The 17,956-nt window shown below is 44.2% G+C and overlaps 1 protein-coding gene across 2 annotated transcripts in view; it reads left to right on the top strand.

Annotated features, from left to right (window-relative positions):
- The window catches only part of LOC126356138 (BTB/POZ domain-containing protein 1-like), a 431,946-nt gene that overhangs the window by 120,587 nt on the left and 293,403 nt on the right, over window positions 1-17,956 (top strand). The window contains exon 1 of one of the 2 annotated variants that reach the window (XM_050006850.1): window positions 13,020-13,042. The exons of the other annotated variant lie outside the window; for it this stretch is intronic. The gene's annotated coding sequence lies outside the window, so the exon portion shown is untranslated. Of the gene's footprint in view, window positions 1-13,019; window positions 13,043-17,956 lie in introns of those variants that run through there. 2 annotated transcript variants of the gene reach the window in all.

The following is a 17,956-nucleotide window of genomic DNA, read 5'->3' as shown; positions in this document are numbered from 1 at the left end:
AAACAGCGAGCTAAATGATCCCCCGAAGGATTACGTTGCCTCACAAGGGATGTCCAGAGGCAATACATGAGGCTGGAAGATTTTCAGAGCCCTGAATCGCGTCAGAACTGGTGTAGTGCCATTCCAAACAAATCTACTTCAGTCATCATCATCAGCAATGTGCTACCATAGGGGAGGTTTCACACGTAGCTCTCCATGAAGTCCTGTCATTTGCTACCCTCTTCGTTTCCTCATAATTGTTTTCTGTCCCTATACTACCCACCATCTGTTTATGTTCTGCGTCCTACTCCTCCTCCTCCCCCTTATCATCATCATCTTCTTCTTCTTCTTCCATTTACCGTTTCTTCTGTAGCATTCATTAGCAATCAGTCTCTTCTCATCAAATGTGTCCAACCCAATTGTGTTTCCTCTTCCTGATTATCTTTAAAATTTTCCTCTTCCGCCACTCTTCTACACACCTCCTCATTTCTCACTTTTTAGACGAAGCAGACAACAAATGCGGCAATGGTGAATTCCAGGACATGTAAAATCTTCTATAGTGCTCAACTGTCTCACGAGATAAGCAAGTCTATTGCACTATGATGCAAGCTATACCTACTTGTTAGGATTCTGACAGCCGCCCTTTAATTCCTCCACCCTCCTCCACCATGCAACATGAAAAGGTCCGGAAACAATGGGTCAGTACTGTAGGATAGGACACAGTAGAGGCTTGTATTCGATTTTCTCAGCAGAGACAATGTACTTTTTCAGAATCCTCCCAACTAGTCTACGTTTCCATTCGTCTTTCCTACCACCGTTTTGATGTGTTCTTTTTGTTTTATGTCGCTTCGTGGTATTACCGCTAGGTATCTAAACGGTACGACATGCGCTGGAAGTTTACTACTAACGCAGTAACCTGACACTATCGGGATCTGTGCCGCATTAATTCCGCTGACTCAGAGAGCGGCGCATTCCAGAGACACGAGGCCAGCAGGCACGCTGGCCACAGGTATGCCGAGCCGATTCGCTTGTTTTCCTCCCACGCGTCTGCAGAACGCGTCCAGTACTGCCTCACTTGATAGAAACTGCCAATCCCTCAGTCCGCTTCACTTTCTAGCTACCCCGCTCTCCGACTGCAACAAATTGTATTCAACTTCCAAGATAACATTATGTTGCCGCTCAGTCACGATTAGCCTTGTATTATGTTTGTTTATCTCAAGCTTCAAGCTCCGACAGTTCTAAACCAAAGTTTCTCAACAACTCTAGTGTACTCTAGTGTACAATGTTAGGCTGAAGTCTAGGAAGGGTTATTCTGCCCTACATACATCAGCCGAGGAAGCCATAGAAAAACAGTAGGCAGGCAAAATAAGTCAACTCTAAGCAGGGTTAAAGCCAGCGGAATGCTTACCAGTCGGATACAAGCTAGACTGGACCACATGGAGATCACTGTACAGGCTACGCACGGGTGTTGGAAAAACTATGGACAACACCATGAAGCGGAGATATGTACGAGGACCGACATTGTGTGAATGTGGAGAAGTATAGACAACAAAATATCTGTGTCAGTGTTTATATTGCCATGATTCCTGCAACGAGTAGGGCCGGGGGGGGGGGGGAGAGGGGGAGGGGAGTTCCGGATACCGCGGGCGGGAGTAGAGGGAGGGAGGGATGGGGAAAGACTGTTTAAGGCGCAAGAAAATATCGGGGAAAAGACAGTTTGATTTCAGTCTTGTATATGTGATACATGGAGTTACGAAACTCCCTCTACAAACTTCTAGAACTCGTTGAGGGGAATGAGTACGTGATATTTCTGATGGGACCCATGTCCGCCAGCGTACCGTTTCCGTGCTGCAAGCGTTTGGAAACATGTTTGTTAGATAAGTATTAAATAGAGGCGGTGGGTACATCGGATCGGCTGATGTCATTTAACGTTTGTCCTACCTCTCTGACCTAATTCGAGCCTCATTCAAGAGTCTCTGAACGTTGGAGCGAAATGGTTGAGTACACGTTTGCAAAATACACCGACATGATCCCTCTGAAGGCGAAGCGCACGGTAAATGAAGAACTGCTCGTCGCCTTTATCAAGATCGTTCCCCAGAACGTCCGATCCCATTGCATACCCTTTTCGCCACAAATACGCAACGGCTTCGAGAAAGGATACCTTCACCGTCAGTAGGCGTGATTGTGGTGTTCCAGGGAGACTCCGTACACCCGAAATGGAAGAGACTGCGAAGTGGCCAAGCGGTTCTAGGCGCTACAGTCTGGAACCGCGCGACCGCTAGTCTCAGGTTCGAATCCTGCCTGGGGCATGGACGTGTGATGTCTTAGGTTAGTTAGGTTTAAGTAGTTCTAAGTTCTAGGGGACTGATGCCCTCATAAGTTAAATCCCATAGTGCTCAGAGCCATTTGAACCTTTTGGAAGAGACTGCAGTAGTGCATCACGTTGAACAGAACCCATCAGCGATACACGCACAGTTCCTTTGGCTATTAATGAGTGGAACTGTAAAGTAAGTGATGTACAGGGTCATGTCTAATCAATTACCCGAAAATTGGTCACGTTGCAAACATGTGTTGGGTTCCAGTTCAAAATTACTCCCCTCTACAAGTCCTAGAAGTTTGAAATAGGAATTTCCGAACACCCTGTATGTATAAATTCATCCTATTTCCTCATCTGAAATTGCAGATTTATAGAATCCTATGCGTGTGCTTCTGACTCGATTAAATAAATAAAAAAATGTTAAAATGTATACTCATCACCTTTCACTATGCAAAAGCATTAAAAACTGACACGTTTTGAAGGAGCTAGTCATCATCATCATCATCATCATAATCAGAATTATTCTACAAGACTATTATAACAGCGATAAAGATGAAAACATAAATAAAAATATCAGAAATTAATTTTCACTTTCCTTCTAACTGTGTTTCCTAAGGTATACTTCAACACCACTCGCCCAATCGGTATCATAAACTAAAATTAACAGGCATATGCAGTCCGTGAATACACCAGGAAGTGTCACAGCAACAGCTACTCGCGTGCACGATCCGTACACCTCCAAGAGCAATATATCCAGCTGCAAAAACATCCAGATGCAAACTCGCGATTAGCGCGACTGAAGACTTCGTGTGGATAATCAAAAAATTAAGGACGCCCGCCAATGATCAAAGACAGTGCACACCCATAAGGAGTCGTCTGGGACTTCGAATCTCGACGCGCGCAAAATGTCAACAATATTACTGTAATTAAAGTAGTTACTCACAGACTGTTATTTAGCACATCGACACTTTTTTTTAAAAAAAAGTCGTTTGCATCATCTTTAATCTGTTCATTTAATGCGTTTTCATTTTTACCAATATTTATCGTAATCTCAAACTGTTTTAGTTGAATCAGTTTTCTATCCTTATTCTGTATGTGCATAACTGTGAGGTGTTCTTCAACTCCAAGCAAAGGGCGACCAGCTTCATGGATGTTCATGGCGACGGCTGACTTTTCGAAACTATTAAACCGAAATATTTCTCTCTGTTCTTTGCACCTCAACTTGAAGGATCAACCTGTTTGACCGATGTAGTTAGCACTATAACTGACTGAATATTGTAGATACCATCTTTGTCATATTTATCGATCTCTTGTTCCAAATTACCTCTTAATTTATATCTTACATGTCGTTGCTTTTCAAAGCAGCTTCATCTAGAAACGACTTACAAATGTTAGCTACTTTCTGAGATTCTTAACCGAAATACGGAATCATAACGCTCTTAACATTCTGTGTGGCATTTCCATTTACCTTCTTGCATTATTTTATTCGCTAAGGTGTTATGGTATCCATTAGCTTTGGCTGGCTTTCTTATAGTATACAGCTCAGTCCTACTATCCTGTTAACTCATCGAGACTAAACGTTCTACCTATCAGACAAAGAATGACGGGAAATCTTAAGCCATTTTCAAGGACACGGGTTGTTATGTATCAAAATATCCGTTATCCTCGGCATCCTGTACACTTTCAAGGCCTGCCTACCAACCTGCTTGATAATATTTAGATCAAGAAACTGCAGTTCACGGTTTATTTATTGTTTGATAGGGAATTCAATTTTACTTTGCACAACATTAAATCAAAAGCAGTGCAAATGAGTAGCAAACATGTCCGCTATAGTTCCAGATATGCTAAAGCCCTTAGCCAGACAGTCTTTTTGGATGTAAAATTTATTGCTAAAACAGAAGCAGTTATACTTAAGAACAACCTGCATTGGTTCAGTACATTCAACAGTTTCTTATTAAGACAGTCTCTTATATTTGGTACAGTCCGCACTATACAGCAGGGCGATTTACAACATCGCCCTTGGAAATCCTGTCGTATTTCTCGACGCAGTTCCTACAATGTGTCGCAACACATGAAAGCTTTGCGGTGAAAGCTTTACCTTGAAGCATGAAATCCGCTAACAATAAACCTAATCCTTCAGGAAAGCTCTATACACATTACTTCCATGTCGCAAAGAGTGTCTTGGTTTCGTATTTTTTGGCGATTTCGAGTGTGTCAGTGATTTTTAGGGCGCTATGTCTGATGGAATTGAGATCCCCTCAACAACCAATCAATCACATTCATCAATACGATGATTGCGAAGGTACTTATCCATTCGTGTCAAAATCATCAGTACAAAGAAACACACGAAAATTACAGAAGTAACGTAATGTAGACGTGTCATGATGTAAGCGCATGGAAGACTGTACCATAGATTACCAAGAGCGTTTGAAGCTGCTTGGAGTAGATCTTCCTCGGTACGAGACGCGGAACATAGTTGGCACCAGAGCAAACTTTTCATGGTTTGCAATTCTCTGTAATCACAGTTGGTAGTGGCGACTAGAAATCTCCATTTTTAGAGATTACATCTGGATGTTCCATCTCTAGAGCGCAGGCCATTGAGTACACGCCACGTTTGTAGTACATTCCTCTCGGTGGCAAGGATGACGATTTTCAGGTCGTTGGAGCCAATTAGCATCACATACAACTTTTACTTTCCACACTTACAATCTTCCTGTGGATGGAGCTGTTCGGAAGATTTTTCTGGTTTTTATAATCTTTTAGTGGATTTCAGTCTCAGGACGGATAGCGCATTATGATGTAATCGACGGCTAGGCTAGGTGACAAGGTTTGTTCTTTCCTCATTGTCGTCAACCTCTCAACGAATGTAGGGAGGAGCAGTACATGCCAATGATCTATCTCGGCAATTGGTGTAGTCGGCACATATCTAGTAACGGGCCTGTACATCTTATTCCGTGCCTTATCGACCTCTTTGGTGACCAGACAGAGCATGCGCATTCTATACAGGAGTAACAAACTGAAAATGCAGTTGTTGTTGAAGTTCGTGACATAAACTCCCCTGTGCACCGATTATCTTCCTTAGGACGTTAGTCCTTGCTTCTACTTTCAACCCTTGACATGGCAGTGAGAAGTTGCGATCAAGTGTCACAGATATTTTGGATACGGTGTAGCGTCCAGTTGTATTCCTTGCCACGAGACAATGAGCTTATGATGTACCTGACTGTGTTTAAAAAGAAAAGCACACAATTTAGTTTTACCTGGATTCGGGATGATGTTGATTGTTACCACGGTAAAAAGTGATCTTCTTCAAAATATCTGTAACGTGAAATTCCTCTTTTTCAAACGAGTAAGCCTAATCTGCGATAGCTACACTTCATGCAAATTGTTCGACTAATTTGTAGAAAAATATATCTTTGACAAGACGGTAGTTCGAGGCGGAACACATCTTCAATGGAACCGCCCTAGTCTACATCTTTTCTGAAAATCTACTAGTTTCCGCATAACTGCGTAATCCTCAATAGCTAGTGATTCACTAATTTTCTCAATTCTGTAAAGTACGCAGATTGGACGAAAAATGTCTGATTCTGAATTTATGCACTTCGTCACGAATTCAGAAACGCCTGTCGCGGCCACAATTAATGTAAATGACGTATATCCCTTGAAAACAGGACAAACTTCGCGTTTTGCATCTGCAAAACGGTATCCGCACCGACTGTTACCAGAATTCTGCGAGGTTGGTTGCTATGCTGGTCACCTAGCATACATTCCTTCTGATGCTGTCAGCTTCAGTTTCTACGGAGTTACACGGACGTATGAGGAAGAACAAAAGGCCCATGATCGTAAGCAGGTACCAGTCGAGGTCGCAGGCACTTTTGGTCGAGGGTCATCTTCAGTTAATAGAAGATCGTTTTCGAATCGCAAAAACCATTTGTAATACTGCATTAAACCTAAAATTTTACACTGCACCGTTGGTCCCATAATCGCGAACTCTTTACCACCTCTAGCTCAAACAGCAGCAGCTCGAAAAATAGTCCATGTATCACCCACGTAAAACATTTCGGTATTGGAGACTCTGAAAGGCACAATGCTGCCTGCAGAATGGCGCCGGAACGATTTCTTGTCGCGTCTTGCATCTTAAACCTGTCTGGTACAATACCACCTTCTCCTACTGTTTCATGGGCACAGTTTTCACTCAGAATCACAATTCACGTTCCACCCTCCAAGAACGCTATTGTCTCATTAGGTATGCTAAAATGCAGCTTAAGCGAATGGAAATTGCAGCATGCAGATGCGTCCACATGACTTGTCTCGTAAGCGTGGTTCGGATGCGAACGCCAGGTAGCCCTCAGTACGTCCTTTATGCTACTTCCCGTACTGCATTACTGGAATCACTAATGCACACAAGTAAATCTACCACCTGACGGCCAGCTCGGAAGTTAGCAGATGGAACAATGCTGTTGTAAAGAAGAAATCAATTTCTGAAGAGGCATGTCTCTCGAACACTTCCTTTAGCTTCTTATGCGGTGGTTTTAATTACCACCTCGAAAAAAATCGAGCTGTAGCCATTAAAGTTGGTGGTGATGTCAGCCCTCTACTACATGCTCAATCTTCAATGTGGCACGTTTTCCCAACGACGGATGGCTTGGCGAAGACCTTGGTTCTACAAGTCTGCGTCCTTGCTGTTCAGGAAATTTTAAGCTGCGAAAATCACTTAGCAGTCATTGCGGAAATGACTGCGACTCAATGCTTGCTTCATGAGAGGAATGAGGAAGTAAATCAGCAGACGAACTGTCAGGAGAATTTATTTATTTATTGTTTGTTTAGCCTGATCAGGTTAGGGCCTTACCTTAAGGCCCTCTTTTACATCTGACCAGGAACAAAGTACACAAAGATATTACAAATCACTCCCTATAACTATAATAAATGAGGTTGATAACAATACACCCACATCTACATCTGCATGCTAACTCTGCAGTTCACAGTTAAGTGCCTGACAGAGGGTTCATCGAACTACCTTCAAGCTATTTCTCCATCGCTCCACTCTCGAACGGCGCGGAGGAAAAACGAGCACTTAAATCTTTCTGTGCGGGCTCTGAGTTCTCTTATTTTATCACGATAAGAATTTCACCTTATGTAGGTGGGCGTCAACAGAATATTTTCGCAGTCGAAGGAGAAAGTTGGGGATTTGAAATTTCACGAGAAGATCCAGCCCCAACGAAAACCGACTTTGTTTTAATGATTATCACCCCAGTTCGCGTATCATGTCCAACAGATTTCGAGACAGTTTCGTTGTGGTAGCTACTAAAAGCATCTCTCGCCAAGTCCACGCAAAGTTTAGAGCTTCAGTGAAACATCGGCATTCTTTGAAATTTTGAGTTCTTTTAAATTTGGCATTTTTTTTTTTGTTATTTCTGCAACGGTCTTCTGACCCATTTTATATGCCATGGGGAATAAGTACTATCCTTGCTAATTTATTTGGTGTGTATCTCTCAACTGCAGTCTGTACTGTTTCTTGGAATTGAAACCACATTTGGTTCACGCTTACGTAGATCCGAAGGATTGGAGACTATATCTTAGAAAGGCGCCAGGAGAAATTTTATCTGATTTTTTAAATAAATGACCTTTGCGCTAATTTTTGGTTGTTTGGGATATTACGGTATTCAGTCTCGTTACAACAGTCTTCTGGTTTGCTCAGAATTATTTGTTGCTAAGACGTCAACTATGTCTTGGCAACCATTTACATTTCGAGTGGGCTCCTGAACTAATTTTTCAAATTAATTTTCTGAGAAAGCATTCAGTACAATAATAATAGTAAAGGGCATTTGGAATGATATATACATTAGCTTAGCATGTTTCAGTCATGTTTAGTATTATCAGAAGTGCAAGGTATACAAGAAGAGGGGGAGACTGAAATGACAGTGACAGGAAAGAGTAGAACATAAATAGAGAACTTTAGCAACAAAGGGGAGGGAAAAATTGTGGAAGAGGGGGACGGACGAGAGCGAGCTGCACAGAATATGGGAAAGAAGACTAATATAATAATGGACCATTAGCTGTCTTTTGAAGTTTGGAAGAAATTTAATTTCTCTGATGCTTTTAGGGAGATTGTCCCGAAGTTGGGTTCCTGATTCGCAAAATTATTTAATGAAGTGGTAGAGTTGTGTGATGGTACACGGGGAATGTTACATTGTTGAGAACGAGTATTTCTGCTGTACTGCTCAGATAGTAGAGTAAGAGTTGAAGCAAGAAGAAGGAGTTTTCAATGGCCAACTTCGAACTTAATCATTTGCCTTTGCTTAACATCGACTGTTAGTATTAGTCTGGCTTGCATTCTAACAGCTGTATCTCTGTAATCAATAAAAATGGATACGTTTTGTGTGGAAAGTTTTATTCGAATTTGTCTAACTACCGCCTCCTAAAATATTTAGCATTCGTCGTGTTCTGCTGGCAGGAGTTGCGCCTGCGATTGCGCGTAGGAAGAGCCGTCGCACGTGAGCAGCGGGTGGAAAGCGCTGCCCCGTTCCCACGTGTGACCTTGCGGCTCGCGCCTCGCGAGCGCAGCGCCTGGGAGACGCGGCCAGCACTGCGTAACGCGCCACCAGCCGGCCAACTCCGTCGTCTTTCCTAGTGGTGGGGCAACACACTGGTCCCACTGACCGATTGGCCACTCGACTGCTTTTGCGTTTAATCGATTTTATCAGGTTTAATGAAACAACCGAACGACAGTCTCTGTGACCAAGTCAGCTATGCGAATGTTTTCACTCAGTCTCCCGGTTTGACTGGTTTTTCACTTAATGTGATAGAACAGACTGACACAACTCTCTAACAGTTACGGCATACGCGGCCGAGTCACATTAATGTGTGCAGCGCGGACGTGCAGAAACAGAGGCAATGACGTTCTGGAAGGCGCTGACAGGAATGTGCAGCCACGCGGACTCCAGAGCCTGGCCAACTGCGATAGCTTTCACGGTGGAGGATCCGTGGCTCGAGCGAGGTAGTCACACAGATTCTCGATATAGTTTAAATTCGGATAGTGTAGTGGCCAGGGAGTACGCTAACTCATCTTGGTGGTTTTCGAACTACGCACATGCACTGCCAGCTGTGCGATACGTTGCATTGTCCTGCTGGTAGATGTCATCGTGACGAGCAAAAAATAAACTTCATGTACGGTGGGCATAGTTCTCATTCTTTGTGTTCGCATTCGGTTCAAATGGCTCTGACCACTATGGGACTTAACTGCTGAGGTCATCAGTCCCCTAGAACTTAGAACTACTTAAACCTAACTAACCTAAGGACATCACACACATCCATACCCGAGGCAGGATTCGAACCTGCGACCGTGGCGGTCGCGCGGTTCCAGACTGTAGCGCTTGGCCACTCCGGCCGGCGTTCGCATTCAGGAGGACGACGGTTCAAACCCGCGTCCAGCCATCAAGATTAAGGTTTTCAGTGATTTTACTAAATCGCTCCAGGCAAATGCCGGGATGGTCCTTTGAAAGGGCATGGCCGATTTCCTTCCCCATCCTTGAAACACACCGAGCTTGTGCTCCATATCTAATGACCTCGATGTGACGGACGTTAAACGCGGTCTTCCTTCCTTCGTTCTTCTTCCACACTTGTGTTGGTCCATTATGCCATCCAGGACGACGATATCACCCAGTGAATGCCACGAAAATATTCCCCAGACTATAATGCTCCCTCCTGCGCCCTGCTCCATTCCGACGATTGTTGCAAGGCCGTACTACTTGCCAACGGCAATCTATCCGAAGGAGTATGCAAACTGATCCGTCTGAAAAAGCCACATGTCGCAACTCGCTGCACGTCCAGTTGCGGTACTAGCGTACAGATTCCTGCCTTCGTCGCCAATGAACAGCAGTCAACATAAATGCATGATCCAGGCGCCTGCAACAGAGGCCCATACGCAACAACATTCGCTGAACGGTCGTTGAGGAGACACTGTCGGTAGCTGCTTGACTCATTTGGGATGTTCAGTTGCTCAACAATTGCACGTGTCTGCAGCTGTCATTCAACCTTGTCATCTATGACATATGGTGCATCACATCTGCCTCGGCGCCGATTTTTGATGGCGCCATTTTGCCACGCTCGATGTACTTTAACCATGGACGCACACGAACAGTTTACAAACTTAGCCGCTCCGTAAATGCTTCCACGCTTCGCCCGAAAGCCAATGATAATGGCCTTTTGAACGTCAGATAAATTTATCCGTTTCCGCACTACAATAACGACTGCAGTGTTTTTTCGCCCCCCCCCCCCGGCACGCCCTACCACACCCCTCCGACACGCTTCATAGACCTTCCATTACTAGCGCCGCCACGTGCCGTCCGCGAGTGGTTATAGCACGTCAATGGCGAGAGAACATTCGGAGAGTAATGATCATGCCCCACCAACCGTCATACGATTTTCACGACCTAACGCGCCAGCTGAACATAACTTGGCACGATATCGCTAAGGAGGACGTCCAACAACTACGCTACTGGCCATTAAAATTGCTACACCAAGAAGAAATTCAGATGATAAACGAGTATTCATTGGACAAATATATTATACTAGAACTGATATGTGATTACATTTTCACGCAATTTGGGTGAAATCAGTAGCCAGAATAACCACCTCTGGCCGTAATAACGGCCTTGATACACTTGGGCATTAAGTCAAACAGAGCTTGGATGGCGAGTACACGTACAGCTGCCCATGCAGCTGCACACGATACCACAGTTCATCAAGAGTAGTGACTGGCATATTGTTAAGAACCAGTTGCTAGGCCACCATTGACCAGACGTTTTCAATTGGTGAGAGATTTGGAGACTGTGGTGGCCAGGGCTCCAGTCGAACATTTTCTGTATCCAGAAATGTCCGTACAGGACCTGCAACATGCGGTCGTGCATTATCCTGCTGAAATGTAGGGTCTCGCAGGGATCGAATGAAGGTTAGAACCACGGGTCGTAACACATCTGAAATGTAACGTCCACTGTTGAAAGTGCCGACAGTGCGAACAAGAGGTGGCCGAGACGTGTAACCAATGGCCCCCCATACCATCACGCAGGGTGATACGCCAGTATGACGGTGACGAATACACGCTTCCAATGTGCTTAAGCCGCGATGTCGCCAAACACGGATGCGACCATTATGATGCTGTAAACAGATCCTGGATTCATCCGAAGAAAAATGACGTTTTTCCATTCGTGCACGCAGGTTCCTCGTTGAGTACACCATCGCAGGCGGTCCTGTCTGTGATGCAGCGTCAAGGGTAACCGCAGCCATGGTCTCCCAGCTGATAGTCCATGCTGCTGCAAAAGTCGTCGAACTGTTCCTGCAGATGGTTGTCGTCTTGCAAACGTCCCCATCTGTTGACTCAGGGGTCGAGACGTGGCTGCACGATCCGTTACAGCAATGCGGATAAGATGCCTGTCATCTCAACTGCTAGTTATTCGAGGCCGTTGGGATCCAGCACGGCGTTCCGTATCACCCTCCTGAACCCACCGATTCCATACTCTGCTAACAATCATTGGATCTCGACCAACGCGAACAGCAACGTCGTGATACGATAATCCGCAATCGCGGTAGGCTACAATCCGACCTTTATCAAAGTCGGGAACGTGATGGTACGCATTTCTTCTCCTTACACGAGGCATCACAACAACGTTTCACCAGGCAACGCCGGTCAGCTGCTGTTTGTGTATGAGAAATCGGTTGGATACTTTCCTCATGTCAGCACGTTGTAGGTGTCGCGACCGACACCAACCTTGTGTGAATGCTCTGCAAAGCTAATCATTTGCATATCACAGCATCTTCTTCGTGTCGGTTAAATTTCGCGTCTGTAGCACGTCATCTTCGTGGTGTAGCAATTTTAATGGCCAGTAGTGTATGTCAGCGTTAATCATCGCCGAACTAAGTATATTCTCTCACAAAGCCTAGAGGTTAATCAGTGCGTTATTGACGTGCTCAGTTTGTGAAGCTCTTTCTTTTGAATAAATCATCAAGATTTCCTGAAACTGTAATCATTAGTTTCTCTGTACATCTAAATCACGTCTACCGATTTCCCTCCCATTCGGATAATTCCTTCGCGGTGCGTCCGTTTTTTAAATATTTTTAGAGCGTATTTCTGATCCGAAGAAACATTACTTGATGACAGGATTGTGTTATTCAGGTTGTTTCGAATGATTATTCAGTGAAACAAAGTTTCTGAACTTTGCAACAACTGTATTCACTAATACTTGCGCACACTCATTTGTTAACGAAAGATACTCCTGTTTTCAGCACATTATACAACACATTACTATCATTTACAATGGCTCTTCCACCAAAAGAACAGAGTTATAATACAAAATCAAAAAGTTTGCAAATTTGTCTATAATTGTCACTGGCATATCTTTGAAACTAGAAAATGAATATACAGAAATTTAAATAAATGCTTCAACATTAAATCATACATGTTTAATAGGAATATTTAAGTATGAAACAACTAATTTTTCATGAAAAAGTATACATACAATGTTCTTTACGTCCCGCTGGAGATATGGTATGTTTTGTATAATGCTACTGATTTGATCGCGCTGATCAGGGATTTTTCCTTGGTGGGAGAACTGGAACGCCTCGTGATGCCATCTGAGGGTATACTGAATGAGAAGCAGCGGCTCCAAGGTCTGGAACGCTGACAACGGGCAGGAGAGCTGTGTGCTGACCCCACGCCCCGCTTTACCACGCCGGAGAATGACACGGCGGCAGGTAGGTACGTTTTACTGAGCTCGCTTATTGAAACTCAGCTGAGCAGAGAAAGGGTGGGATACCTTGGTGATCACGTATCAACACCGTCGCGACTTGGTGAAAGGCCTGGCTAGGTTTGTTTGATGTTCTCGGCCGCTGGTCCATTGGAACGTGCAAGAATTCCGTACACATCCTATACAAACTTTGACAACTGATTCCGATGGAATTAGCACGCACACTGCACCCAGCGAAGGTCGCCAAATCGCCTTTTGTTGGCTATCAGTGAAGCTTTCAGTAGTTCGCCATTACGGTTCCACCGAAAGAGGTAGCGCAGTTATTAGCACAGTGGATCACATTCGGAAGGACGACAGTCCAAACCGGCGTCCGCCATCTTGCTTCACGTTTTCTCTGCCTTTCGTACATCGTTTAAGGAAAAGTCGGGGTCGGATGGTTCCTTTGAAAGGGCACGGCTGATTTTCTTCCCCATCCCGTCCTAATACGAGCTTGTGCTCCGTCTGTAATGATCAAAATGTCGACGGGAGGTTAGACACTAATCTTCCTTCCTTTTTTTCATTACAGTTATACTTAACGAAGCTGGTTTTTTGTTTTTATTTCACTTACGAACTTCTCTCTAGGTGTTGTGCACTTGGTTCGCGACAGCTTTGGCTTGTTTCTGATTTTCAGTTTTCCTACCGATCTGTATCAGCAGTCTACTTGCTGACTGGACTGCTCCAGTGGCGGCACCTCGTGCTACCACTGGTTCACATCTTGAGCTCGTGACTTCCACAAATTCGCTACTCTACGTAATTCATGATTGTTTCTTTAGTTAATGATAAGACGATATATCAACGATACTAAACCACGTGTTAAATAAGAGACAAAAGTGAAAACTTCTGTAAACGAAAATGCAAAGATATTCACTCGTATCCACGTACGAGATTTGTGACATTTGTTGATTTCGTAGTGGCAAGTTATCACTTTTTTCCATTACGGTGACGATATGTGCTTTCCCAGAAGAAGGTCCTACTTTTTCAGTCCATGTTCTCGTAGCAATGATTGGGAGTGGACACCGGTGAGAAACGCTCTCCCATTTTCCATCTGATTTTGGTCAACATACAGGCGAGTTCATAAAACATTTGAAGTTGTCCATATTATTTCAAAATCAGCCCTTATTACCATTGCCTACGTTTGGAGCTCAACATTTCGAAAGCAGAAACGAAGTGCACATTTAAGATTTGAGAAGTGAGAGAGAGATTGAGACGTTTTAAATTATATTGTATCTGAGAACTGTGCGTCATTGCTTGATGGTAGTATGTAAAGGCATTCTGTTGGATGAGCGCAACAGGAGACGCTTCACATTCACCTCACTTTCTGTGTTTGCAGCAAGGGATGAGTTATTTCTGATATACACGAAAAATACCTTCACCGGATGACGTCACGAGCGTGACATTGCTTTTTATGGTCCCGACGCTGCGGTACGGGCAGTGGCGGGGCAGAGCTTTCCTGTGCCGTTGCGCCACTGCAGCATGAGATATACGTATACTACAGCGGGCTTGCGCAGGGCCTCACGACCCGTTAGCTGCGCGGCCCACGACGAAAGTGAGCCCCAGCTCCGCAGATGCGTATCTCGGCGTCGGCAAACTCTCGGCGGATCCCACGGCGTAAGGCCGAGCCGCTAGCAGCACAGCTCGCAGGCGCCCACGTGGTCGACTCACTGCGGCCGGCTGCTGCTCCGAAACCTGCCGACGCCTCTACTTCGCTTCCTGCCGATTTGGTTAAATCTACCACTCATTTCTTCATATATTAAGAAGCAGCTGGAAAATTTTCTTCTTTATACTCAACAACAAGGAATCGAAAACAGCGTCGAAGGAAATTAGTATTTAAAACTTTTGTACGAGTCCACAAACAAAAGGAGCTCACTATTACTAGTTCCCCCTCGTTTTTCCTTAATACGTCCACATAGGCAGCGACAAGCAAGAGCGTCCCCCTGACGATGATGGTGTTTCCGGATTGCGTCCGCCAATTAGAGCAAAATTCTAAAACTGTCGTTAGACGTGAAGTCTTTCTTCGATTTTCGCTTGCAGGGACACCTTACGAACTGGTGCTTTTGAATTTTCTTCGTACTTACAGAATTTGAACCTTAGTGTCCGGACATCGGTATCCTAAAGGAGAATCATCATGCAAGTCACGCAAGGGAAAAAAAAAAAAAAACTTTTAACATTAGAAGATTTCCGAGCGCGTCTTGAGTACAAAGTACCAAGCGAGTGAAAAGAAAACAGCAGCTGATTCCTGCGTATAAAAAGGGTAAAAGAACGGACCTGCAATTTACAGGCCAATATCCTTGACATCGGTTTGCTGCAGGATTCTCGAATGTATTCTCATTTCGAATATTAGAAATGTCCTTGAGACGGTAAAGCTTCTGTCTAGGAATCAGCATGGATTTAGAAAGCATCACTCGCACGGATCTCAGCTTGCCCTTTTCTCACATGATACCCTGAAAACCATGGATGAACGGCAATACGCGGATTCCGTATTCCTAGATTTCCGGAAAGCGTTTGAGGCGCTGAGCCACTGCAGGCTCTTAACGAAGGTCCGAACACACAGGTTAGCTTTCCAGATTCGTTAGTGGCTCGAAGAGTTCTTAAGTAATACAACCCATGCGTTGTCCTCGACGGTGAGTGTTCAACTGTCTTTAGGTTATCGTCAGTAGTTCCCCGGGGAAGCCTGCAGTAGCGCTCTTACATAAATGATATGTCAGTAGCAGCCTGCGATAGTTTCCTGATGCTGTGGCGTACAGGAAACTGTCGTCGTTGAGTGACTGTACGAGGATACAAGAAGACAAAATTCCTACTTCCTATGATGAATGGCACCCTGCTATAATGTAGGAAACTTTAAGTTAATGCAGACGAATGGGAAAAACAATCTCGGAATTTTTGAACACAACATTAGTAGTGTACTGTTTGAAAAAGTCAGGGCAATTAAGTATGTAGGTGTAAAGTTCCAAAACAATATGAAATGCAACGTGGGAACAACGACGGTAGTAAGTAAGAACAATGCTCTACGTTGATTTACTAGTAGAATTTTAGGAAAGTTAGTGTAGCTTTTTCATGCCAAATTATAAATTAGCGTGTGTGTGATTAGCAATTAAAAATAAAGAACTGCGTCGTACAGCCCGTCAGGAAATTAATATCCGGTACTGAGCGTCCGGGCCGGTCGGTCCTCCAGTTCGCGTCACCTGTTGCCAACGCAAAACAAAGTTTAACTGCGTCTGGATTACACATTGATTGACTCAAAAGTTTCCTCTTTTTACGTTACCTTCTCATTTTTACTTCACACATTTGTTGCATTCCTTACTTAGTTAAGAACTGACGACATTGTGACTATGAATAACAAGAAACAAAATTACTGCTGAGGGACTAATCTGGGGCTCTGCACTGTAACCAAGCCTCAGTTGCAGGTTGCCAGTCTCACGGCTTACAGGGGCAACAAAAACCTGATTTCCAGTATTTCATATAATTATTGACCAAATATAATATGCTGTCATAATTTACTTATTAAGAGATATAGTTCTATGTTAAAGGTTTAGCACAGTGAAAGAAGTATTACAGCTATAAAATATCTACACTGTGACTTGTTAATACTGTAGATGTTGAAACGGCCCCTTAGAAAAATTATTGAATTACTGTGCTGATAAACCTCTTACATTATTTGATTTTCAAGCAGCTGAGCAGAACTGAACGTACTCAGACATTTCGCTCTTTACCTATTCTGATCAACACTAAACTGAGGCACAATATTTTTAGCGCAACGCAATCTGACTTTCAAAAATCCCTACAAAATAATGGCCCCGACTAACAATAATCTATACCTTTCAATGTATTTAGTTTATATACCTTATGTCTTCCTTTTAAACTTTAGTGTTTTATAATAGAGATGCTCTTTCAAAATTTTGCTTTGTAAATATAAAAGACTATTCAGATTTTTATATTCTCATTTGGATCAACCTTTGTATAATTTCATTGTAATCATCTATGTGGATTTTTATTTGTGCTTAGGCTTTATATGAAACGCTGAACTTCAGCTTGTTACTACTGTGGTGCCACGTGGTGGCTGACTATAATAACTACCATGTTTACCACCAAATCCCAGTTTGTATGCGACTTTTAACCGTGCGTGAGCATGTACACTGAGATGACAAAAGTCGTGGGATAGCGACATGCACATACACTCCTGGAAATTGAAATAAGAACACCGTGAATTCATTGTCCCAGGAAGGGGACCTTCCGCCGACCACTGGCGACAACATCGATGTACTGTGGAGACCTCACGCCCCACGTGTTGAGCAATTCGGCGGTACGTCCACCCGGCCTCCCGCATGCCCACTATACGCCATCGCTCAAAGTCCGTCAACTGCACATACGGTTCACGTCCACGCTGTCGCGGCATGCTACCAGTGTTAAAGACTGCGATGGAGCTCCGTATGCCACGGCAAACTGGCTGACACTGACGGCGGCGGTGCACAAATTCTGCGCAGCTAGCGCCATTCGACGGCCAACACCGCGGTTCCTGGTGTGTCCGCTGTGCCATGCGTGTGATCATTGCTTGTACAGCCCTCTCGCAGTGTCCGGAGCAAGTATGGTGGGTCTGACACACCGGTGTCAATGTGTTCTTTTTTCCATTTCCAGGAGTGTATAAAGATGGCGGCAGTATCGCGTACACGGGGAGCACCGTAAGACGGCAGTGCGGTGGCGGAGCTGTCATTTGTACTCAGTCGATTCGTGTGAAAAGGTATCCGGCGTGGTTATTGCAGCACTCCGCGATTTAACAGAAAATATGGTTCAAATGGCTCTGAGGACTATGGGACTCAACTGCTATGGTCACCAGTCCCCTAGAACGTAGAACTACTTAAACCTAACTAACCTAAGGACATCACAC

This window comes from Schistocerca gregaria, chromosome 3, assembly GCF_023897955.1.
Source record: "Schistocerca gregaria isolate iqSchGreg1 chromosome 3, iqSchGreg1.2, whole genome shotgun sequence".
Classification (NCBI taxonomy): domain Eukaryota; kingdom Metazoa; phylum Arthropoda; class Insecta; order Orthoptera; family Acrididae; genus Schistocerca; species Schistocerca gregaria.
This window is presented reverse-complemented; position numbering and strand designations above follow the sequence as displayed.